This window comes from Gigantopelta aegis, chromosome 14, assembly GCF_016097555.1.
Source record: "Gigantopelta aegis isolate Gae_Host chromosome 14, Gae_host_genome, whole genome shotgun sequence".
Classification (NCBI taxonomy): Eukaryota; Metazoa; Mollusca; class Gastropoda; order Neomphalida; family Peltospiridae; genus Gigantopelta; species Gigantopelta aegis.
The window spans coordinates 35,750,909-35,776,928 of NC_054712.1; the positions used below are offsets into that span (position 1 = coordinate 35,750,909).

The 26,020-nt window shown below is 36.9% G+C and overlaps 1 protein-coding gene across 1 annotated transcript in view; it reads left to right on the forward strand.

The window, feature by feature from the left end:
* LOC121388686 (adenylate cyclase type 2-like) overlaps positions 1 to 26,020 on the forward strand; it is a 179,013-nt gene that overhangs the window by 39,296 nt on the left and 113,697 nt on the right. The window contains exon 3 of the mRNA XM_041520139.1: positions 13,038 to 13,327. The gene's annotated coding sequence lies outside the window, so the exon portion shown is untranslated. The remainder of the gene's footprint in view (positions 1 to 13,037; positions 13,328 to 26,020) is intronic.

Consider the following 26,020-nt stretch of genomic DNA (forward strand, 5'->3'; position numbering starts at 1 on the left):
GTTAGTGTTTTTAAGCTCTATCTCCCTCTCTTTAGGTGACATATCTGATTATTACTATTATTTAGTAAAATTGTATTAAGTTAAAGTGAAGTGGGGCTGGTGAATTTTTAATTCTGGCTAGTAGATTTTTTAAATCACTGATCCCATGGCTAGTGGATTTTAAAAACATTCTAGAATCCTTGCAGTTTTGACTGCATATTTAAAATATTGGCTTAAATCACTTTTTTTCAAAAAAAAAGTCAAAAAAGACTACTAGTATATTCCACTGTATGGCAATTAATCAATCTTTATCCTTATAATCAGGTACATTTTGAAAAAATATTTTTCTCAAAAAAAACTAGTCAAAAGAGACTATATTCCATTGTATGGCAATTAATCAATCTTTATAATCAGGCACATTTTGAAAAATTATTTTTCTCAAAAAAACAAGTCAAAAAAGACTATATTCCATTGTATGGCAATTAATCAATCTTTATAATCAGGCACATTTTGAAAATTTATTTTTCTCCAAAAAAAAACCCCAAGTCAAAAGAGATTCACTCGACTCTTCCATTGTATAGCAGAATTGCATTATTACCTTGTTGATAATGTCTGAACAGATTTTATCATGATAGACACATGCTATTGAAAATTCTGATCAAATTAATACAGTGTTCCATTAACTAACCTTCGAGCTGAATAGATTATCTGTGAAATTGCCAATAACACGGAACAGTCTGCCGATACTGTTGCTACTACTACTAGCTTTTAATTTGCTACAACAGTGAGTTGCTGCTATATATATTGCTACTATAAAGGGATATAAATATAGCTGCCATTTACCAAATCACCAAATTTGCTACAACAGTCTCCTGCTACTAATAAAGTTTGTTTTGTTTAAAGTGTATTTTGTTTAACGAAGAAAGGAAGGAAATGTTTTATTTAACCACGCACTCAACACTTTTTATTTACGGTTATATGGTGTCGGAGGCTTAATTTTGTTATATACTGAATAGCAAAAGAAATGTGAATATATGGGTTTTTTTTACCTGTAACAGACCAGCCTCGGTGGCGTCATGGTTAGGCCATCGGTCTACAGGCTGGTAGGTACTGGGTTCAGATCCCAGTCGAGGCATGGGATTTTTAATCCAGATACCGACTCCAAACTCTGAGTGAGTGCTCCGCAAGGCTCAGTGGGTAGGTGTAAACCACTTGCACTGACCAGTGATCCATAACTGGTTCAACAAAGGCCATGGTTTGTGCTATCCTGCCTGTGGGAAGCGCAAATAAAAGATCCCTTATTGCCTGTTGTAAAAGAGTAGCCTATGTGGCGACAGCAGGTTTCCTCTAAAAAACAGTGTCAGAATGACCATATGTTTGACGTCCAATAGCCGATGATAAGATAAAAAATCAATGTGCTCTAGTGGTGTCGTTAAATAATAGGCCTACTGCTGCTACTACTGCTACTGTGTCCAGCTTAAACCCTGCTACTTATACTGGTGCTACTACTGCTGCCACTACTACTGCTATTGCTACTACTGCTGCTACTGCTGCTGCTGCTACTACTACTGCTATTGCTACTACTGCTGCCACTACTACTGCTATTGCTACTACTGCTGCTACTACTACTGCTATTGCTACTACTGCTGCTACTGCTGCTGCTGCTACTACTACTGCTATTGCTACTACTGCTGCCACTACTACTGCTATTGCTACTACTGCTGCTACTGCTGCTGCTGCTACTACTACTGCTATTGCTACTACTGCTACTGTGTCCAGCTTAAACTCTGCTACTACTACTGCTGCCACTACTACTGCTATTGCTACTACTGCTACTGTGTCCAGCTTAAACCCTGCTACTACTACTGCTGCCACTACTACTGCTATTGCTACTACTGCTACTGTGTCCAGCTTAAACCCTGCTACTACTACTGCTGCCACTACTACTGCTATTGCTACTACTGCTGCTACTGCTGCTGCTGCTACTACTGCTGCTGCTACTACTACTGCTATTGCTACTACTGCTACTGTGTCCAGCTTAAACCCTGCTACTACTACTGCTGCCACTACTACTGCTATTGCTACTACTGCTACTGTGTCCAGCTTAAACCCTGCTACTACTACTGCTGCCACTACTACTGCTATTGCTACTACTGCTACTGTGTCCAGCTTAAACCCTGCTACTACTACTGCTGCCACTACTACTGCTATTGCTACTACTGCTACTGTGTCCAGCTTAAACCCTGCTACTACTACTGCTGCCACTACTACTGCTATTGCTACTACTGCTGCTACTGCTGCTGCTGCTACTACTGCTGCTGCTACTACTACTGCTATTGCTACTACTGCTACTGTGTCCAGCTTAAACCCTGCTACTTATACTGGTGCTACTACTACTGCTGCCACTACTACTGCTATTGCTACTACTACTGCTACTGCTGCTGCTGCTACTACTACTGCTATTGCTACTACTACTGCTATTGCTACTGCTGCCACTACTACTACTATTGTTACTACTGCTACTGTGTCCAGCTTAAACCCTGCTACTACTACTACTGCTATTGCTACTACTACTGCTATTGCTACTGCTGCCACTACTACTACTATTGTTACTACTGCTACTGTGTCCAGCTTAAACCCTGCTACTACTACTACTGCTATTGCTACTACTACTGCTATTGCTACTGCTGCCACTACTACTACTATTGTTACTACTGCTACTGTGTCCAGCTTAAACCCTGCTACTACTACTACTGCTATTGCTACTACTACTGCTATTGCTACTGCTGCCACTACTACTACTATTGTTACTACTGCTACTGTGTCCAGCTTAAACCCTGCTACTACTACTACTGCTATTGCTACTGCTGCCACTACTACTACTATTGCTACTGCTACTGTGTCCAGCTTAAACCCTGCTACTACTACTACTGCTATTGCTACTGCTGCCACTACTGCTACTGCTGCTGCTGCTACCGCTACTGCTACTGCTACTGCTACAACTACTGCTACTACTACTATTACTGCTATTGTTGATACTGCTACTACTGCTACTGCTCCTACTACTGCTACTGCTGCTACTACTACTACTGCTATTACTGCTATTACTGCTACTGCTACTGCTGCTAATACTACTACTGCTATTACTGCTACTGCTGCTACTACTACTTCTATTGCTGCTACTGCTACTACTACTACTACTGCTATTACTGCTACTACTGCTGCTACTACTACTACTTCTATTGCTGCTACTGCTACTGCTGCTACTACTACTACTGCTATTACTGCTATTACTGCTACTGCTACTGCTGCTAATACTACTACTGCTATTACTGCTACTGCTGCTACTACTACTTCTATTGCTGCTACTGCTACTACTACTACTACTGCTATTACTGCTACTACTGCTGCTACTACTACTACTTCTATTGCTGCTACTGCTACTGCTGCTACTACTACTACTGCTATTACTGCTACTGCTACTACTGCTACTATTACTGCTACTACTACTACTGCTATTACTGCTACTGCTACTGCTACTGCTACTGCTACTGCTGCTACTACTACTAATGCTATTGCTGCTACTGCTACTGCTGCTACTACTACTGCTGCTGCCGCTGCTGCTACTACTACTACTCACGGTCCTGTTACTGTTGTTACTCCTGTTGCTGATAATGATAATTGCATTAATTTATTTCAGTTTATTTTCACGCTGTCTTGGGCACATCTCAGCTATCTTATCTAATTCAAAGATTAATCATTAGTTGTTAGTGTTTAATGAGAGAGAAGTCACCATCGAACCTTTTAAAACTCCTCTGCCCCCCCCCCCCCCCCCGTTCCACAAAGCGATCTTAGTGCTAAGATCACCTTAAGTGCATATTTTAGCTGTGCAGTTACAGTGCATATGTTAGCTGTGCAGTTACGGCGATCTTAGTGCTAATCACCTTAAGTGCATATGTTAGCTGTGCAGTTACGGCGATTTTAGTGCTAAGATCACCTTAAGTGCATATGTTAGCTGTGCAGTAGCACTAAGATCATCTTAAGTGCATATGTTAGCTGTGCAGTTACAGTGATCTTAGGGCTAAGATTGCTTCATGGAACGGGCCCCAGGATGGTTTGTTTTGGTGATATTGCATTTTATGTATGTTAAGGAAAAAGAAAAAAATGTCTTATTTAACGATGCACTCAACACATTTTATTTATGGTTATATGGCATCAGACATATGGTTAAGGACCACACAGATTTGGAGAGGAAACCCGCTGTCACCACATAGGCTACTCTTTTACGACAGGCAGCAAGGGATCTTTTATTTGCGCTTCCCACAGGCAGGATAGCACAAACCATGGCCTTTGTTGAACCAGTTATGGATCACTGGTCAGTGCAAGTGGTTTACACCTACCCATTGAGCCTTGCAGAGCACTCACTCAGGGTTTGGAGTCGGTATCTGGATTAAAAAAAACCATGCCTCGACTGGGATCTGAACCCAGAACCTACCAGCCTGTAGACCGATGGCTAACCACGACACCACCGAGGCCGGTCTGTATGTTAAGGGTGCTGGTGCCTATACAGAAAGTGGTAAACTATTTAATGTCAGCTGGGGTTTTTTCTAACACACTAGATCAAGGGTCACAATTTTTATCCGCATGACACCTGTTGTAGTTGCTAATTTAACAACACACTGAGCTGTTGATAAACATGCCTTTGTTTTCAAACTGAATGCAAATATTGTATTTTCAACTGGAGTTTACTCTTTACTGTCAGGACTAAAGATTATACCAATACTGATTGTGCACAAACAAAAGTCACACCTAGCCAATACCGGTCTCGGTGGCGCAGTGATTAAGCCATCGGACTACAGGCTGGTAGGTACAGGGTTCACAGCCTGGTACCAAATCCAACCCAGAGCGAGTTCTTAAGGACTCAATGGGTAGGTGCAAGGCCACTACACCCTCTTCATCTCACTAACCACTAACCAACTAACAACTAACCCACTGTCCTGGACAGACAGCCCAGATAGCTGAGGTGTGTGCCCAGGACAACGTGTTTGAACCTTAATTGGATATAGCACGGAATTAAGTTGAAATGAATTAATCTAGCCAATTATCCATGATCCAACTGGAATACATGTACAAACAATTAGACTGGTTACGGAAATACAGCTGTATTGACCTTTTCTAAAGATATAATCACTAATTAGTGATATGGATTTACATGCGGACGATAATTTCTTGGCACATGAACTGTACACATGTACTGCAGTAATAATAATGATGATCATAATCACCGAGTTTGATGAATATTTGATGAGATTTACAGTATTCTCTCACCTTTTATTGATTTTTATACTCGGCAAAATTAATTAAAGACCTGGGGCCCAATTTCACAAAACATCGCAAGTCTAGTTTTGCACGTAAATGTAAATCTACAACTAAATCACAATTCTTAATACTTTTGTAGTATAACACATATAGTTAGAAGTACACATATTTCATTTTCTTTTATCTTTAAAACCGGCTTCGGTGGCGTCGTGGTAGGCCATCGGTCTACAGGCTGGTAGGTACTGGGTTCAGATCCCAGTCGAGGCATGGGATTTTTAATCCAGATACCAACTCCAAATCCTGAGTGAGTGCTCTGCAAGGCTCAGTGGGTAGGTGTAAACCACTTGATCCATAACTGGTTCAACAAAGGCCATGGTTTGTGCTATCCTGCCTGTGGGAAGCGCAAATAAAAGATCCCTTGCTAACTAATCGGAAGAGTAGCCCATGTAGTGGCGACAGCGGGTTTCCTCTCAAAATCTGTGTGGTCCTTAACCATATGTCTGACGCCATATAACTGTAAATATAATGTGTTGAGTGCGTCGTTAAATAAAACATTTCTTTTTTTATCTTTAAACTACTCCAGCTTCTGTAATGGTGTAATTTTCTGTGTGAAATTGATGCCAAAAACGTGTAAACGCATGACCGGTATAACTGCTAGTAGCAGACGTAAACTTACTATGTTTAGTGAAATGACTCCCGGTCAGTAGATAAATTTTCAAAAATTTTCTTTAAATATGGTATAAAAAAATAAATAATTTGTTTAATTGTTTGTAAGATGTTTACTATATCCTGTCACCTTTTATTGATTTGGGGTGGGCCCATTGGGCTATTTCTCGTTCCAGCCAGTGCACCACGACTGGTATATCAAAGGCCGTGGTATGTGCATTTGTAAGGTGTTGACATTTAATGTATCCTCTCACCTTTTATTGATTTATCCAGCCAGTGCACCACAACTGGTCAAAGGCCGTGGTATGTGCCATCCTGTCTATGGGATGGTGCATATAAAAGATCCCTTGCTGCTAATCGAAAAGAGTAGCCCATGAAGTGGCGACAGTGGGTTTCCTCACTCAATATCTGTGTGGTCCTTAACCATATGTCTGACACCATATAACCGTAAATAAAATGTGTTGAGTGTGTCGTTAAATAAAACATTTCCTTCCTTCCTTTCCATTATAAATATGACTGGTCCTTGAGCTCTGCAAGTTTGTGGGTGTTGATAATAAGTCACCAGTCTATTATAAAAATTCTTATTAAGCTTCTATAATGAGATCTATACAGCTGCTCTGCATTTCACTTGTTGAAATTAATAATAAAAATTATATTACACATCAAAGAGCTGTATGTCTTAACATGAGATTCTAATTTTATTTTTCATTGAACAAGGAGAAAGTAAGCCACGATATAGGTTCAGGTATGTCCATCCTGGACCATGAGTTCTTATTTGTGCCAGATATCCCGTCCAGGACAGAAATCAAACAAACATTCCTTTCTTTTACAGTGTTCGAGATTAAAGATTTTGGCCAGTATCCCAGTTGGATACTAACATTTCAAAATCTGGTATCCCACCTGAGAATTCAGTATTATATGGCATCCCGGTGGGATACTGGGTTCTTGAAGTCTGGTATCCAAAATTAAATTCTGGTATCCCAGGGATATTGGGATACCGTTAATCTTGAACACTGCTTTTACAAATATGACTGGTCCTTGAGCTCTGCAAGTTTCTGGGTGCTGATCATAAGTCACCAGTCTGTTATAACAAAATAGTTCTTAAGCTTCTGGAATGAGATCTACAGCCATTCTGTCTCTCGAGATGATAAGACGGTTTTCATATTCCCTTTGAAACCGACAGTAATTCTGAATTAACTCCATTCACTTATAATACTTTATGTCCAGGCCATACAATCCATTGAAGTTAATTTTATGACACATTAAAAATAGATTAAATGTTGGGTTTTTTTGTTTTGTTGTAATAACCATTTTGAGGCAGGTAATGACCATTTTGAGGCAGACATTGCTGGTATATAAGCCATTTTAAGTTGGTTACAAATACTACGTACCATATTTGACATAATTTGAATATTTTTAACTTTGTGTTGTTTCCAGTGTAAAAATTTCCAACTTATACATAATAACAAAATCGTTTTATAATGTTACAGTATATAAACTGTCTCTGACAAAATTGCTTTGTTTCCATAATGTCAAAGGAAATTTTTAACTTATACCTAACACAAAATTTGTGTGTTGTTGTTTTTTTAACCAAGAAAAAGGAAAGGAATGTTTGATTAAAAAAGAAAGAAATGATTTATTTAACGATGCACTCAACACATTTTATTTACGGTTATATGGCGTCAGACATATTTTTAAGAACAACAGAGATATTGAGAGGAAACCTGCTGTCGCCACTACATGGGCTACTCTTTCCGATTAGCAGCAAGGGATCTTTTATTTGCGCTTCCCACAGGCAGGATAGCACAAACCATGGCCTTTGTTGAACCAGTTATGGATCACTGGTCGGTGCAAGTGGTTTACACCTACCACTCACTCAGAGTTTGGAGTCGGATTAAAAATCCCATGCCTCGACTGGGATCTGAACCCAGTATCTACCAGCCTGTAGACCGATGGCCTAACCACGACGCCACCGAGGCTGGTAAAAATGTTTGATCAATAACACTTAGCATATATTAGGCTATTGCTATTGGGTGTCTAACATATGGTGATTTCAATATTTGGGTGAGAGAAAAAAAAAGGAAACTTACTGCAGCAAAATACATGTGCATGTACTCCTACTAATAAAGCAGCAAAAGATCTTAACAAGACAGTATATACCATGGACTTTGACCTAAAAGTCCATTATGGGAGATTGATCCTGTCACCCTATGCACCTCAGGACAATTTCAGCTGCTAGAGTACATAATTTAAAAAAGAAAGAAGAAAAAAGTTAAAGTTAATTTTGTTTAACGACACTACTAGAGCACATTGATCTATTAATCATCAGCTATTGGATGTCAAACATTTGGTAATTTTGATGTATAGTCTTAAAGAGGAAAAGTGAGAAATCTTTTATATGGTGCACTGGCTGGGGCGAGAAATAGTCCACCAACAGGGATGTATCCTAGACCAATTGTGCATGAGGTGAGCACTTTACCACTGGGCTACATCCCACCTCTTAATAGGGCAAGACATAGCCCAGTGGTAAAGCACTTGTTTGATGCACGGTTGGTTTGGGATCGATCCCCATCAGTGGGCCCATGGGATATTTCTCGCTCCAGCCAGTGCACCACGACTGGTACATCAATGGCTGTGGTATGTGCTATCCTGTCTATGGTATGGTGCATATAAAAGATCCCTTGCTGCTAATCGAAAAGAGTAGCCCATGAAGTGGCGACAGCGGGTTTCCTCTCTCAGTATCTGTGTGGTCCTTAACCATATGTCTGATGCCATATAACCGTAAATAAAATGTGTTGAGTGCATCGTTAAATAAAACATTTCCTTCCTTCCCACCTCTTAATAAATAAGAAAAAGAAAGAAAGAAATGTTTTATTTAACGACGCACTCAACACATTTTATTTACGGTTATATGGCGTCAGACATATGGTTAAGGACCACACAGATTTTGAGAGGAAACCCGCTGTCGTCACTACATGAGCTACTCTTTCCGATTAGCAGCAAGGGATCTTTTATTTGCGCTTCCCACAGGCAGGATAGCACAAACCATGGCCTTTGTTGAACCAGTTATGGATCACTGGTTGGTGCAAGTGGTTTACACCTACCCATTGAGCCTTGTGGAGCACTTACTCAGGGTTTGGAGTCGGTATCTGGATTAAAAATCCCATGCCTCGACTGGGATCCGAACCCAGTACCTACCAGCCTGTAGACCGATGGCCTACCACGACGCCACCAAGGCCGGTTAATAAATAAGAGGTTTTCTTTAATGAGGGGAAGGATCTAGTTGGTCAGTTGATCACTTAGCTGAGGTGCTTGGGTGTAAATATTAAATCTCCTTCGTGGACTCATTCTGTGATTGTTGTTTTCCAGTCTCAGCCGGTACCGCCCCATCACTGGTTTTCTTAAGCAGTGGTATGTGCTGTCCTGTCTGTGGGAAATTAGGCTATATACCAAAAAAATCTGTCAGTGAATTTTTTTTTAACACGTTTCCTCTGAAAACAACATGTGTATGTGTATCACAATGATCAAATGTTTGACATCCAATTAACCAATGTACCCCAGTGATACTGTTAAACAAAACAGACAGTTCCACTTTGTTCCATGAACAACAGTTAATCACTTGTGTATCATAAAATATTTTCGATTTCTACACTGATACAAATATATTTCAACGTATGCATAACCAAAAACAATTATGGGCATTATTTCAATAGCATTAAATTACATGTATCCATGCATAACACAAACTTTGTATTGTTTCCATGATTTTTCAAGCATGACTGAATCAATGTCGTCAAGCCAGTATCCAATAAATTTAGATCAATCATACGTTTAGGCTGCACTGTAGTAATTAGGAACTTCCGTTTTTTGGGGTTTGAGGTGCAATAATATTAAAAAAATAATCAAATCCTCAAATAAGTAAATAGGTGTCTTTGTCACGAAAAGGCGAGCAATCTTTCCTACTCCCCTTCACACTCACCTGGAATGTTTTAGGAGAGTGGCAAACTGATCACCTTGGAATTAATAAACATTTTACAGTATTTTACTTGAAACTTCCTGTGAGTGCTCACCTAGCACAATTTCAGGAGAATGATCTTCAGCTCACCTTGATTTTACTCATGGAAAAGGAAGGAAGGAAGGAAGGAATTGTTTTATTTAATGACAAACTCAACACATTTTATTCACGGTTATATGGTGTCGGACATATGGTTACGGATCACACAGATATTGAGAGAGGAAACCCGCTGTCGCCACTTCATGAGCTACTCTTTTCAATTAGCAGCAAGGGATCTTTTATATGCACCAACTTACAGACAGGATAGTACATACCACAGCCTTTGATATATCAGTCATGGTGCACTGGCTGGAACTCCTGGTAAAGACTGAATAGCAGTGAATGTTCTGATTGGTAGTACATGTAATTTGTTACATTGTTTATTTGTGCAAATACGGTTATGTATTTCCAATAAATTAACATAGTCTTAAGTTAAGTCTACTGTAGTTAAGAGGTATAGACTAGAAATTGACAACAGTGTAGGGTTCAATAATAATTTTTTAAAAATAGAACTGTAAAAGTTTGGGAAAATTACTGGTAGATTTGCTGATAAAAAACATTCTTTAAATCTCTGAAATACCTTGTGACTCCTCATTTTTTCTTGCAGGTAGATAAAATGCAAGGTGTCACACGTTTTATTTGTATAAGCTACCCAATTAAGTGCATTGATAAATGCTTATGTCAATTTTACTAGAAAATGTTAATGCTATCAACAATGGAAATTGATTTCATTCAGTGGAACCTATTATGACTATTGGAAAGCAACCTAATAATACTGATTATTGTATTCTGAACTGCTTTGTGATGACAATTGTTGTGTATTAAAGGTGGGCATTTAGATAACAGAGACGATTACTTGAAACGGTTTTTTGATGACAAATGATGTCTCATGGAGGTAGGTACCTGGATAATAGAGATGGTTTCTTAAAACAGGTGGTTTCTGAACTAGCCATTTCGTGATGACAATTGTTGTCTCTTAAATGTAGGTGTGTAGATAATAGAGGTGGTTACTTGAAACGGTTTTGCATTGATGACTATTAATTGTCTCTCAGAGGTTAGTGAGAGTTTATAATAAATCAATTTGATAGGCACTGGCCTCGGTGGTGTCGTGGTTAAACCACTGGATATAAGGCTGGTAGGTACAGAGTTCGCAGCCCAGTACCTGCTCCCAACCAGAGCAAGTTTTAACAACTCGATGGGTAGGAAGAAAGGAAGGAAATGGTTTATTTAACGACACACTCAACACATTTTATTTATGGTTATATGGCATCGGACATATGGTTAAGGACCACACAGATATTGAGGGAGGAAACCCGCTGTCACCACTTCATGGGCTACTCTTTTTAATTAGCAACAAGGGATCTTTTATATGCACCATCTCATAGACAGTATAGCACATACCACAACCTTTGATGTACTGGTCGTGGTGCACTGGCTGGAACGAGAAATAGCCCAATGGGCCCACTGACAGGGATCGATAAACCGACTGCACATCAAGCGAGCGCTGTACCACTGGGCTACGTCTTGCCCACAATGGGTAGATGTAAGACCACAACACCCTCTTCTTTCTCACTAACCACTAACCACTAACAACTAATCCACTGTCCTGGACAGACAGCCCAGATAGCTGAATTGTGTGCTCAGGACAGCGTGCTTGAACCGTAATTGGATATAAGCACGAAAATAAAGTTAAAATTAATAAAAATGAATGAATTTGATAGGGGTAGCCTAAATGCCAAATGTGTGTTTTCTTTCTGTTATGTCAGGCGTTGAATAACCATATTTTATTCTCCATTAAAGGCTTTTGTAGGAGATACTGCTGGCACTATGATTTACAAAATCTCCTGCGATGTTCTCCTAGGAGATACCGCTTCTTTTGTTACGTCACTGTGTATGTTTCAGCACTAAACCTATCATTAGTGACATCACACCACCGTCGATCTGCTAGTTAACAAGTCTACTGCTACCAAATACAGTGACATTCAACCCACATTACTGACATTGTTTACCATTGTCGCAAATGAAAAGAATGATAATGGATGATAAAAAGAATACCCTCCCCTCCCCCCTCCCACCCTCGTGTGTTCGTGATATCATAATTAATCAGTACTCATTGATAAAAGTATAAAAGTCCTCGGCAAGCCTCGGATTTCATACTTTTATCAACTCGTGCTGATAAATTATGATATCACAAGACACTCGGGGAGTATCCTCTATATACACCAAATGGACATCATTTGACAAAAGTTACTCTTATTCACCTATAACAAATGTTTATAAAACATATTTATTTTATTAGTACATGCTAGAATATTAGTGTTAGGTTTCGTTCAAGACTACCAACATAATGTTCGTATAATCCAATATCACTGTGCTTATTCAATGTGTCAAAAGGGAGGAAAACTCTTTCCCGTAGTTTAAAATGAAATGTCATGAAATGAAGTGTCATGAAATGAACAATCCTTTTCTTTTGTTAGTGTAACTGTGAATTGATGTATATCTGGGGCGGGAAGTAGCCCAGTGGTAAAGCATTCGCTTGATTCACAGTCGGTTTAGGATCAATCCCCGTTGGTGGGCCCATTGGGCTATTTCTTATTCCAGCCAGTGCTCCACAACTGGTGTAACAAAGGCAGTGGTATGTACTATCCTGTCTGTGGGATGGTGCATATAAAAGATCCCATGCTGCTAATTGAAAAGAGTAGCTCATGAAGTGGCGACATCAGGTTTCCTCACTCACTATCTGTGTGGTCCTTAACCATATGTCTGATGTCATATAACCGTAAATAAAATGTGTTGAGTGCATCGTTAAATAAAACATTTCCTTCCTTGATGTGTATTTTTGGTCCAAAAAAAATTAAAATTAACTTTTTATTTACCCAGATGTTGCTCACAATAATTGAAGGTATAATACTTCTATTTCAAAGCACACACTAACAAATAATTTTGGTGGTTAAGACACCATTATGCAAGTTTGAGGTAGCACGTTTAAGCCTTGTGCATCTTTCTTTCTTTTTTTCAGAAGTACCATCATCTACTGAAGCATGTATCCTGTGATTGGGAAGTGTGCTAGTGGATTAAGAAGAATCTATCTGCTGACGTTTGCAGCTAAGCAGGGAATTACGCCAAGCCCCAAGTGACAGTTTTCTCATAGAGAGTCCCCAATCAGTGTTACCGCTGATAGCCAGTCTGTCTGTCAACATCTGCTGCTGTCGCGATTGGAGGCGGTGTGATGTAATCATGTTATCATGATGTCCAAACATTTTGTATTCTCAAAAAACTGAAGAATTGTGTTCATATTAGGATTTGAAGGTAAGTTGTCTTGTGTTTCTGTTTTTAATACGAGAGCTTTGTTTTTTTTATTTTTTTTGGCAAAAGTTAATTGTATGATGTTAATAATTATGATTACATCACGTTATCATGATGTCCAAGAATTTTGTATTCTCAAAAAACTGAAGAATCATGTTCATATTAGGATTGAAGGTAAGTTATCTGTTTCCTCTTTTATGTATATATATTTTTGACAAAGATTAAACAGTTTATGACATTAATTACATCATCTGGCTTTATGATTGGAGGCGTTGTGATGTAATCATGTTATCATGATGTCCAAGAATTTTGTATTCTCAAAAAACTGAAGAATTGTGTTCATATTAGGATTGAAGGTAAGTTGTCTGTTTCCTCTTTTATGTATATATATTTTTGACAAAGATTAAACAGTTTATGACATTAATTACATCATCTGGCTTTATGATTGGAGGCGTTGTGATGTGATCATGTTATCATGATGTCCAAGAATTTTGTATTCTCAAAAAATTGAAGAATCATGTTCATATTAGGATTTGAAGGTAAGTTGTCTTGTGTTTCTGTTTGTAATACGAGAGCTTTGTTTTTTTTTGTTTTTTTGGCAAAAGTTAATTGTATGATGTTAATAATTATGATTACATCACGTTATCATGATGTCCAAGAATTTTGTATTCTCAAAAAACTGAAGAATTGTGTTCATATTAAGATTGAAGGTAAGTTATCTGTTTCCACTTTCATGTATATATATTTTTGACAAAGATTAAACAGTTTATGACATTAATTACATCATCTGGTGTTATGATTAGAGGTGGTGTGATGTAATCAGGTTATCAACAATGTCCTTGAATTTTGTATTCTCAGAAAAAAGAGAAGAATCGTGTTCATATTAAGATTGAAGGTAAGTTGTCTGTTTTTTCTTTTATCTATATATATATATTTTTGACAAAGATTAAACAGTTTATGACATTAATTTCATCATCTGGTGTTATGATTAGAGGTGATGTAATCATCTTATCAACAATGTCCTTGAATTTTGTATTCTCAAAAAAAAGAGAAGAATCGTGTTCATATTAAGATTGAAGGTAAGTTGTCTATTGTTTCTTTTATAATACCAGAGCTTTTTAGTTGTTTTTTTTACAAAGATTAATTGTATGATGTTAATAGTTATAACGCAATCATGTTGCAATTATTTCCAAGAATATTGTTTTCTCTAAAAGAGAAGAATTGTGTTCATATTAAGATTGAAGGTAAGTTGTCTTGTGTTTCTGCTATAATACCATGGAGAGGTGGGGTTTTTTTTCACAAAGATTAATTGTATGATGTTAATAGTTATAACGCAATCATGTTGCAATTATTTCCAAGAATATTGTTTTCTCTAAAAGAGAAGAATTGTGTTCATATTAAGATTGAAGGTAAGTTGTCTGTTTCTTCTTTTATCTATATATATATATATTTTTGACAAAGATTAAACAGTTTATGACATTAATTTCATCATCTGGTTTTATGACTGGAGGTGTTGTGATGTAATCATGTTATCATGATGTCCAAAAAATTTGTATTTCAAAAAACTGAAGATTTGTGTTCATATTAAGGTTAAAGGTAAGTTGTCTTGTGTTTCTGCTAGAATACCATGGAGAGGTAGGTTTTTTTTTTACAATGGTTAATTGTATGATGTTACTAGTTATAATGTAATCATGTTACAATGATTTCAAAGACTTTTGTATTCTCCAAAAGAGAAGAATTTGTTTTCATATTAAGACTGAAGGTAAGTTGTCTGTTTCTTCTTTTATGTATAAAAAAATTTTTTTGACAAAGATTAAACAGTTTATGAAATTAATTACATCATCTGGTTGTATGATTGGAGGTGGTGTGATGTAATCATGTTATCATGATGTCCAAAAATTTTGTATTCTCAAAAAACTAAAGAATCATGTTCATATAAGGATTGAAGGTAAGTTGTCTTGTGTTTCTATACCAGAGATTTTTTTTATTTTTTTTTTAACAAAAGTTAATTGTATGATGTTGATAATTATTATGATTTAATCATGTAATCATGATGTCCAAGAATGTTGTTTTCTCAAAAAAAGAAGAATCGTGTTCATATTAGAATTAAAGGTAAATTATCTTTTGATTCGTTTATAAAACGAGAACATTTTTAATCTTATAAAGGTTAATTGTATGTAGCTTTTATAGGCATCACTTTAAAAAATATATATATATATCCTCCACCTCCAAAAAAAAAAAAAAAAAAAAACTTACTTGGAAGTTGAGTATTATTTTGTTTTAGTAAGAGAAACCATTTTAAAAGTTTAACTAAAAATATTCATAAATTTTTTTCAATCAAGTTTGAAGTTATTTCGATAGGGAAAAGGTTTTCATTAATATTTCTTGAGAAATTGAGATTGCTTTCAAGCATAACATCTGGAATTATTGTTATTGCAGTCTAGAGCTATTCCTCAAGTTATTTTATTTTTAAGTGCTCACTTTAGCATTTATTGAACACCTGTTATTTGTAATCAGTCAAGGTCATGTTGTCCACCTGTCCTTTAATTTCACCCTGGTTGTGGACAGGTCTTTCTGTAACAGAGATTCTGTGAATAAAACAAATAAATAAAATTTAAAAAATAAATAAAAATTCTTCAACATAGGTTTTGTGCATTGAATGTAAAATATTTGTTCTGATTGTTTTATTTTTATCTCCTGTTAAAAAATATATCTATATGTAACAGAAGGGTTTTACCATATGTCACCACAAATCCCAATAAAACCAATGTTACTATTTGTAAAATACACAATGAGCGGATTATGAGTATTTACTAGGACTGATGTGTTTGTATTTTACTTGAAAACTGTTATCAGTTATCGGAACTAAACCAATCATCACCAGCAAATATGAGTGATCACTTGTTCCTGGCTGGAGAATTATAGGAAAGCTGCAGATTGATGGCCTTGCAATAAAATGTTTAATAAATTTTATTTTAAACTTCATGTGACTGCTTGCCTGGTCCCATTTCAGGAGAGTGATCTTCAGCTTGCCTTGATTTTGTTCATGGTGAATACGAATACAGCTGAAATATTTTGTTTAAAAGTTTGTGTAAAAGGTGACTTGGTCTTGATTTTAAAGGGGACGCTGTTTCAAAATCTTAGGTTACAACTAGAACTGTGTGTGTGACTGATTGTTTGATTATGTGAATTGAATACTGAAAGAATGAAATAAGGGAACACTTGGTATTGTAGATAAAATTTCAGTCATCATTAGTAATACCATCATAATATCAAATGTTAGGATTGAATGTCAGTAATGTGAGATTGAATGTCAGTAATGTGAGATTGAATGTCAGTAATGTGAGATTGAATATCAGTAATGTGAGATTGAATGTCAGTAATGTGAGATTGAATGTCTGTAATTTAAGATTGAATGTCAGTAATGTGAGATTGAATGTCAGTTATGTGAGATTGAATATCTGTCATTTTGTGATGATTTTTGTGATTCCTGTAAAAAAAATTACCATTCTGGACAGTTGTAACATATAAGTCGTGAAATATTCTGGTTACATATATATATGTTTGTTAAGATAAACAAAAATCTATATGTATCGCCAATGGTTGATTGCTATAGCAATAATATTGACTACCGGAGTGCTGCACCCAAAGTGTCAAAACAAATTCAAAAACGTATTTTTTTTAATGCATTCATGTCCATGTATAAAGTTCTGGTGATCCTGAAACTTGAAACTTTCAATTTCAGAATGTGTAATGGTTTATCACATAACCAATTAGTGGTTTGCATGAATTTAACTCTGTCTAACCAACACACGAACAAAACACTGTTCATGCGAAATATTGTGTCCTGATTTCTTAAAAGTGGATGCCTCATAATTTATAGTGCAACCTTCCTCAATTATAAATACATTTATATACCATTATATAGTAATATACCTGTACAGTGAAACCCCTCTAAACCGGACACCCTAGGGACCAAAACAAATGTCTGCTTTTAAGAGGGATCCAGTTTAGAGAGGTTAAGTTCTGTCCTGGTTTTTAAAAAGGGACTCTGTAAAACATCCGGTTTTAAGGGAATTCCAGTTTACGGAGGGTCGGGTCTTGAGAGGTTTCACTGTATATATATATATATTTTTTTTTATACCATTGTCCTCTTTCCATTCTCTCCTTTTAATTCCATCTCATTTCTTCCTGATCTGGCAGTTCCTTCTATCTTTCAACTTCTTCCACTGTCCACATCCACATCCCAGTCCTTGTCTCTCCAACTGTGAAAGTTGCCTGTGTCTTATAATTTGTACGTAAAGGTATTCCTTTGACTCTTCTTTGTACAGAGATACATTTGAAAACAAAATTATAGCTTTTGTCATTCAGATTTAACATAATGTTATTGGTCAATCGCATCTGGCAGTTACTTCTATCTTTCAAATTCTTTCGCTGTCCACTTCCACATCCTAGTCCTTGTCTTTCTAACCAACCATGTCAATTGCTTATCTCTTACATTTTGTAGGTAGAGATGCATTTGAAAACAAAATTATAGCTTTTGTCATTCATATTTAACATAATCTTATCGGTCAATCGCATCTGGCAGTTACTTCTATCTTTCAAATTTTTTCGCTGTCCACCTCCACATACTAGTCCTTGTTTTTCCAACCAACCATGTCAATTGCTTATCTCTTACACTTTGTAGTTAGAGATGCATTTGAAAACAAAATTATAGCTTTTGTCATTCAGACTTAACATGAACTTATTAGTCAATCGCATCTGCCGAAGCAGGACTAAATCCCGTCAAACAATAATTAAGCCAATGAAAATAGAAAGTTGGACAGAAATAGAGCTGATATTTTTTCAGCTTCACATCTATTGTCAAAAGCCATTGTTAATCAATATGGATTGCACGGTGTTCAATTTGCCAAGCAAACATCACTTTATAAGGGTGTGGTGACTTGCCTCCACATGGGTGTGGTGAGACCACTATACATGGGAGTGATTAATATTGTGTGGATTAACCGTTATTGTGTCGTGATGTATGTACAGTCGCGACCATTGATAAACATGCTTTGATAGCAAACAGTTACAACTTTTAACTACAATGTGATGAATCGCAATGTCATGCAGGATTTTAAAACAGGTTTTTTCTTTTTAATTAATGGCATCACTGGAGCACATTGAGTTCTTAATCATTGGATGTTGGATGTTATGTATTTGATCATTTTAACAACCAGTACAGTTCTATAGGAAAAAGTTTGTTTTGTTTAACGACAGTACTAGAGCACCGTGATTAATTAATCATCGTCTATTGGATATCAAACTATTGGTAATTTTTTATAAGAAGTCTTTAAAAAAACCTCACTACATTTTTCCATTAGCAACAAGGAAATCTTTTATATGTACTTCCTTTTGGACAGGACAGCACATACCACAATCTTTGATATAACAATTGTGGGACACAGCTGAGATGGAAAATTAAAACAAAATCAAAGAATGGGTTTACTGGCTCATGCACGATTATACCTAGCCTAAAGTAACTATGTTCGGCCTTATGTGTGACCGCACACGGAGAGGATTAAGTAAGTAAGTAAATTAACTGTAGTTAGCTAGGCAGTAAACAAAGAATCATGACTTGTTAATACAGCATCTTCTACTGCTAGACAAAAAAAAAATGGGGAGGCGGGACGTAGTCCAGTGGTAAAGTACTCGCTTGATGCGCTGTCGGTCTCGGATCGATCCCCGTCGGGGGGGGGGGGGGGGCATTGGGGGGGTGGGGGGGGGGGGGGGCATTGGGCTATTTCTCGTTCCAGCCAGTGCACCACGACTGGTATATCAAAGGCCATGGTATGTGCTATCATGTCTGTGGGATGGTGCATATAAAAGATCCCTTGCTGCTAATGGAAAAGAGTAGCCTATGAAGTGGCGATAGCAGGTTTCCTCTCTCAATATCTGTGTGGTACTTAACCGTTTGTCTGACCGTCATATAACAGTAAATAAAATGTGTTGAGTGCATCGTTAAATAACACATTTTCTTCCTTCCTTCCTGCTAGACAAAAAGAGCACCTTTTCCTTGCAGAAGCCTGCTTTTGAGACATATATATACTATATAGTCCTGTTCAATTGTTTGGACCCTAGGTTTTTTGCAAATGTTACTTTTAATTCCTGTTCAATACTTGTTTTTTTTACATACACATAAAAACAAACCCAAATCCCAACATACTTCATATACAATTCAGCATCGAAAATTCACGAAGTTGACTTATTTCCAATCTCTGTATGTTTTGAATGCAGGTTCTTTATCCTATAAATAACTAAGTGTAGTATGGGCCCTGCTAGATTTGGCCCAACTGCAGGTTTCTTCATTTATTCTGACTTTTAAAATTAATACAGGGCTATAGTTCTGGGTAATCAGAAAAATTTGCAAATTATCTCTAAAATCTATTTTGCGACAAAAGATCAGTTATTACACACATTTTTTTACCAAATAAAAATCTAATTTGTCAGTTGTTCTTAAAATTTTCAATTAGCAAATTTTCATGAGTTACAGAGCCAGCCGTGTAATAAAGCAATAACACCTGTCAGAAACAGACAGCTAAGAGGGGGTTTTCTTCTTTTTTCTTGATTTTTTTTCTTCCTTTTTTTTCTTTCTTCTTGATTTTTTTTGTTATTTTTGTTGTTTTTTTCTTTTCTTTTTTTTTCTTTTCTTTTTTTCTTGTTTTTTTTTGTACTCAGCACATTATTTCAAAACACAGTCCTTGAAATTCTGATCATCTTGCTCAGGCAATTTAGTACAGATAATAACAAAGTAAATACGCGATAATGCTAACAATGCCATTACAAATCAATTTTGTAACAGCTTTTCAACAGTGGCACTGCTGAGGGCTTCAGATCTCACTGATTTGGGCGTCACATATTTTTTTATCTGTTCTGAGTACAGCAGGATTTTTTTGGTGCAGCGATGTTATTTATTACAATTTACTATAGTGATAAAGCCATTTTGAAAACATGTGATAAATTTATTTTGTATCACACATATGTGCGATCTGGACCAGAACTTTTAAATGGGGAATTCCTTTTTTATTTTTACTACAGTTAGCGCCTTTTATTTACTGACGCCATATATGATTTACAAATTACGTCACATCAGACTTGAAACATTACACAAGGCTGCCACAGAGTATGATTCTTAATGTTAAGTAAACCCATGAAAGGATTTAACAAAGTGTTGTTATGACGTTAAATTAAAAACCGTTTTTGTAAAACATAAAAGAAGGTATGTAATAAATACTGAACTTCACATACGTTGTTTTCCCTTCCTATTTATTGCACTCATTTACTATTCGACCGCTATGCAGTTTTGTGGTATATATTCTTGCACAAAATAAACTTGTATATTTATGATATACCCATTTAATCTTACCATGACCTTAGATCTCACTAATTTCGGAACATCTTTTCTGATAGCAGGAAGGTTGTTTTAGTTCATTACTGTCGTTAATATTCAGAAATGTATTTCAAGTTATTTTAATGTTATTAAACTTAACATTTCAGTGGTTTTTTAGGTGAAATATTTTCAGGTCAGCATCTTTGTACTTAAGTTGGGCGTGATAATTTTGGGCACAACATATATCGCTTTGACTTTGCTGCAATCTCAAGCCCTGCTTAATTACTATAGTAACAAAGACAATTCTGACTGTGCAATAAAACAATTATTCAGATATCTTTTATATTTGGCCTCTGACCTGACATTGGCCTTTGAAATCAAGCAGTCTTTCTTAAAAGTTGTGTACATCAGTTTTACTGTGAGTATTCTTATGTTGTCAGCCAATGCAGGCCGTAATATATAAAATTATTTTTTAAAAATTAAACAATATTTATTGACGTTTGTATTAAAGGGACATACCCTAGTTTCAACCCGTGAAAGTTAACACTTAAGTTTAGTTAATCTACAAACCTGTAACACATTTCGATAAAGTTACAACTGAGTAAAACATGAGTCTGTGACTTTGAAATGGTGAAATACCATCTAAACCAGACTAAAACTCGACTCCATAACTGTTATTTGTCAGACGCACGTGCATTTTTAAAAGTATAAAAATGCATTTTTTAATATTAAAAACACCAGGATGATCAAAAAAACACTTCGAATGTAAGGAAATTGATAATGTAAACAATAAAATCTAAGTAAAGTATGATTTAATTTATCAAAAATGGTTATAATAGTCAAAAGTATGCGTTAGTGTTTAAAAACTAGGGTATGTCCCTTTAACTTTGGGGATTGACCAACAGGCGATGCCTATATTAGGGTCTCTCCCTACTCTCAGTAATATAATTAAAATTGAAATAGTTGGTAAAACTTAAATTATAGGCAGCCATTAATAATTACCGTCTGCCACAAATGTCATGTGAGAATGAAACCTATAAAAGGTGCAACTTCATTGATTTATGTTAAATACTGACATTATATATATTAACAAGCAACTAATATTAACCAATCCAAAATAAGGATTCAAATGCATACAGCATGTGAAAATTAGATAATAAAAATACGACATCCTGTCAGAAGAATTTAGGTGGGGTTTTTTAAAGGGCGCAGACCCTAGTTTCAACTGGTAAAAATGGACACTAAGTTTATTTAATCTACAAACCTGTAATACAGTTGGATAAAGTTACAACAGAGTGAAACAAGAGTCTGTGAAATATCCTTAAAAAATTGACTAAAACTTGAATTAATAACTATTACTTCTCAGACGCATGTGCGTTTTTAAAAATATGAAAAATGCATTTTGTGATATTAGAAACACCAGGATGACCAGAAACACTTTAGTTCTACGGAAATGGATAATCTAAAGAATAACATATGAGTAATGTCTAATTATAATGATCATAAACGGCTCTAATAGTGAAAAATATTCTGTAGTGTTTAAAAACTAGGGTATGTCCCTTTAAGTAGATGCCTGTCAATCATTTATTAAAGAAGTGGGACAGGACGTAACCCAGTAGTAAAGTGTTTGCCTGGTGCACGGTCAGGCTAGCATGAATCCCTGAAAAAGAATTAAATTTCAGTGCTCAATATGCCCCTATGGGCAACCTAGGGAGACAACTCAATGCCATCTAGGTCCCCTTAACGAGCTACTCTCGGCTTACTAATCTTCCAAAACTACGTAGCTCCCTTCTTTAATTTTTGGCGGACTGTTCAAAATTGCGCCTAATTTCCTTCACAAAAATGTGCATCAATTTCTCTTTGGCTTAATCCTACGGGACATTCCAAATTCCATAGCATCATACCACCCTCTGCCTGTTACTGGCCCCAGTTGGACTGCTAGTACTCCCTTGTACCTGCCAGTGCAGGCGGTCCTTCCTCCAACCCACCCCACTCCTTTCCTGTCCTGGACGGAGGATCCCGGCCAAGGCAGGCCCCTGTGCCCAGGATAGACGTGCGCTACAAAGCTTGTTCTGAATGTGCATGTTAAACACTCTGACCTGACCTGATGCTCAATATGGTAATAACCTAAATGGCTCCCTATAATCTAAGTCAGAGGAGCAATTAATCACTCCCCACCGGCCTCGGTGGCGTAGTGGTTAAGCCATCGGACTACAGGCTGGTAGGTACAGGGTTCGCAGCTCGGTACCGGCTCCAACACAGAGCGAGTTCTTAAGGGCTCAATGGGTAGGTGTAAGGCCACTACACCCTCTTCTCTCTCACTAACCACTAACAAACTAACAACTAACCCACTGTCCTGGACAGGCAGCCCAGATAGGTGAGGTGTGTGCCCAGGACAGCGTGCTTGAACCTTAATTGGATATAAGCACGAAAATAAGTTGAAATCAAATCAAATCACTCCCCATGCACAGTTTTTTAATGGTACGGTCTGCATCAATCATACCTGCCAAGTACTGTCTAACCCAGTATCGGTATCGACATTAATCAGTGTTCCAGTGTGGTTTTTATAACCTTAACATTCCTGGAAACACGGTTAGTTGAGTGGTACGTATTGTAGATAACTGTAACAAATGGTACTTAAGAATAAAGGCAGTAAATTCTGACCCGGAGCCATAAATCATTGCATTTTGATGTCAACATATTTTAAACGCCTTATAGTCTTTGAAAGCACTGTGCGCTGAATAATTCATTGAGATATAAATGACAATTATTCTTTCGCTTGAATGGATTAATTCGCAAAGAAAAGATTATAGGTCTTCAATTCTTCTCCAAACTCTTGTCCGCTATAGATGGCAGCCATTTGCGATGTCATCGTCTGTGAATGCATCCAGTTTTATCACATTTTATCTCACCTGTATTAAAGGGACATACCCTAGTCTTTAAACACTAAGGCATATTTTTCATCTAGACCCTAGTTTCAACCCATAAAAGTGGACACTAAGTTTGGTTAATTTACAAACCTGTAACAAATTTAGATACAACAGAGTAAAACAAGACTCTATGACGTTGAAATAACCTTAAAAATAGACTGAAATGCGACTCCATAATCATTACTTCTCAGACGCACAAGCGTTTTTAAAAATATGAAAAATGAATTTTGTGATATTAGAAACTCCAGGATGACCAGAAACACTTTGGATGTATGGAAATGGATAATCTAAAGAATAAAATATAAGTAACGTTTGATTTCAGTGGTCATAAACGGCTCTAATAGTGAATAATATGCCTTAGTGTTTAAAAACTAGGGTCTGTCCCTTTAATTATAAGATGTCTGGTCTTCCTGATTACTTGGCTATCTTCAATATGGTTGAGGTGCCGATGGCGGGAAAGTAGGCAAGTAATTCCTTGCTTATCCTATTGAAGATGGTGCGTCACTTGTCGGTGTCTTACAGCGATTATAATAATAATAGTTGATGGCTGGGTCACTTGGCCATACTTGCTTGTTAAAGTACAAGAGTCTAAATTAGCTCACTGGAGGGCAGACGGTGAATTAAGAGGTGCCGAAAACCATTTTGCCCATGAAATTGATATTTCAGAATAAATAGTTTTTTCTCTCTCTCTCTCTCGCAAGTGAATTCATTTTGTAAGTGGATTTTTTCTCATGTCTATGTGTCCTCTGGCTTACTTTAATTTCATTTCATTTGTTTTTCTTTTTTTTTCTTTTTTAGAGATGGGAAACTAAAATTTCAGATAATTTTAGCGTTCTTTTCACACAGTTAGTAGTTACATATGCTTTATCCCTTGTATAGGTTTACCGGAAATTGTTCCGTTTTTAAGCTTGGAACATCCTTTTAAAAAATTGTCCCTGCCTTAGGTACATGTGTGATAGATCACAGGATCAACCACTGTTCACGAATTCACTGGGTTATCTCGTTCCAGCCAGTGCACCACGACTGGTATACCAAAGGCCGTGGTATGTGCTATCCTGTCTGTGGGATTGTGTATATAAAAGATCCCTTGCTGCTAATTGAAAAGAGTAGCCCATGAAGAGGCGACAGTGGGTTTCATCTCTCTCAATATCTGTGTGGTCCTTAACCGTATGTCTGATGCAATATAACTCTAAGTGTTGAGTGTGTCGTTAAATAAAACATTTCCTTCCTTCACTGTGGTATATGCTATCCTGTCTATGAAGGGATTTTTACAAAAAAAATTCAAAGCTAATACCATACTACATTGTAGTTGCTATACCAATAGGCCAACTAAGATAATTTGATCGTATGATATACTGCACCCCAAGTACTTATAACACTATTATAAACCAGTGCCCCAGTATATCAAAGGCTGTGGTATGTGCAATCCTGTCTGTGGGATGGTATATATAAAAGATACTTTGCTACTAATGGGTAAAAAAGGAATGAAGGAAATGTTTTATTTAACAATGCACTCAACACATTTCATTTACGGTTATACAGCGTCAGACATATGGTTAAGGACCACACAGATATTGAGAGGAAGGAAGGGAATGTTTTATTTAACCATGCACTCAACACATTTCATTTACAGTTATACGGCATCAGACATATGGTTAAGGACCACACAGATATTGAGAGAGGAAACATGCTGTCACCATTTTATGGGCTACTCTTTTTTTTCGATTAGCAGCAAGGGATCTTTTATATGCACCATCCCTCAGACAGGATAGTACATACCATGGCCTTTGTTACACCAGTTGTGGAACACTTGTTGGAACGAGAAATAGCCCAATGGTAATTGGAAAAAATGTATCAGGTTTTACTCTGAAAACTACATTTCAGAATTATCAAATGTTAGACATTTGGTAGTCAATGATTAAGGGGATCGGCCTCGGTGGCGTCATGGTTAGGCCATCGGTCTACAGGCTGGTAGGTACTGGGTTCGGATCCCAGTCGAGGCATGGGGTTTTTTAATCCAGATACCAACTCCAAACCCTGAGTGAGTGCTCCGCAAGGCTCAATGGGTAGGTGTAAATGACTTGCACCGACCAGTGATCCATAACTGGTTCAACAAAGGCCATGGTTTGTGCTATCCTGCCTGTGGGAAGTGCAAATAAAAGATCCCTTGCTGCCTGTCGTAAAAGAGTAGCCTATGTGGCGACAGCGGGTTTCCTCTCAAAATCTGTGTGGTCCATACCAGTCTGTGGGATGATGCATATAAAAAATTCCTTGCTGCTAATCGGAAAGAATAGCCCATGAAGTTGCGACAGTGGGTTTCATCTCTCAATATCTGTGTGATCCTTAATCATATGTCTGATGCCATATAACCATAAATAAAATGTGTTGAGTGCG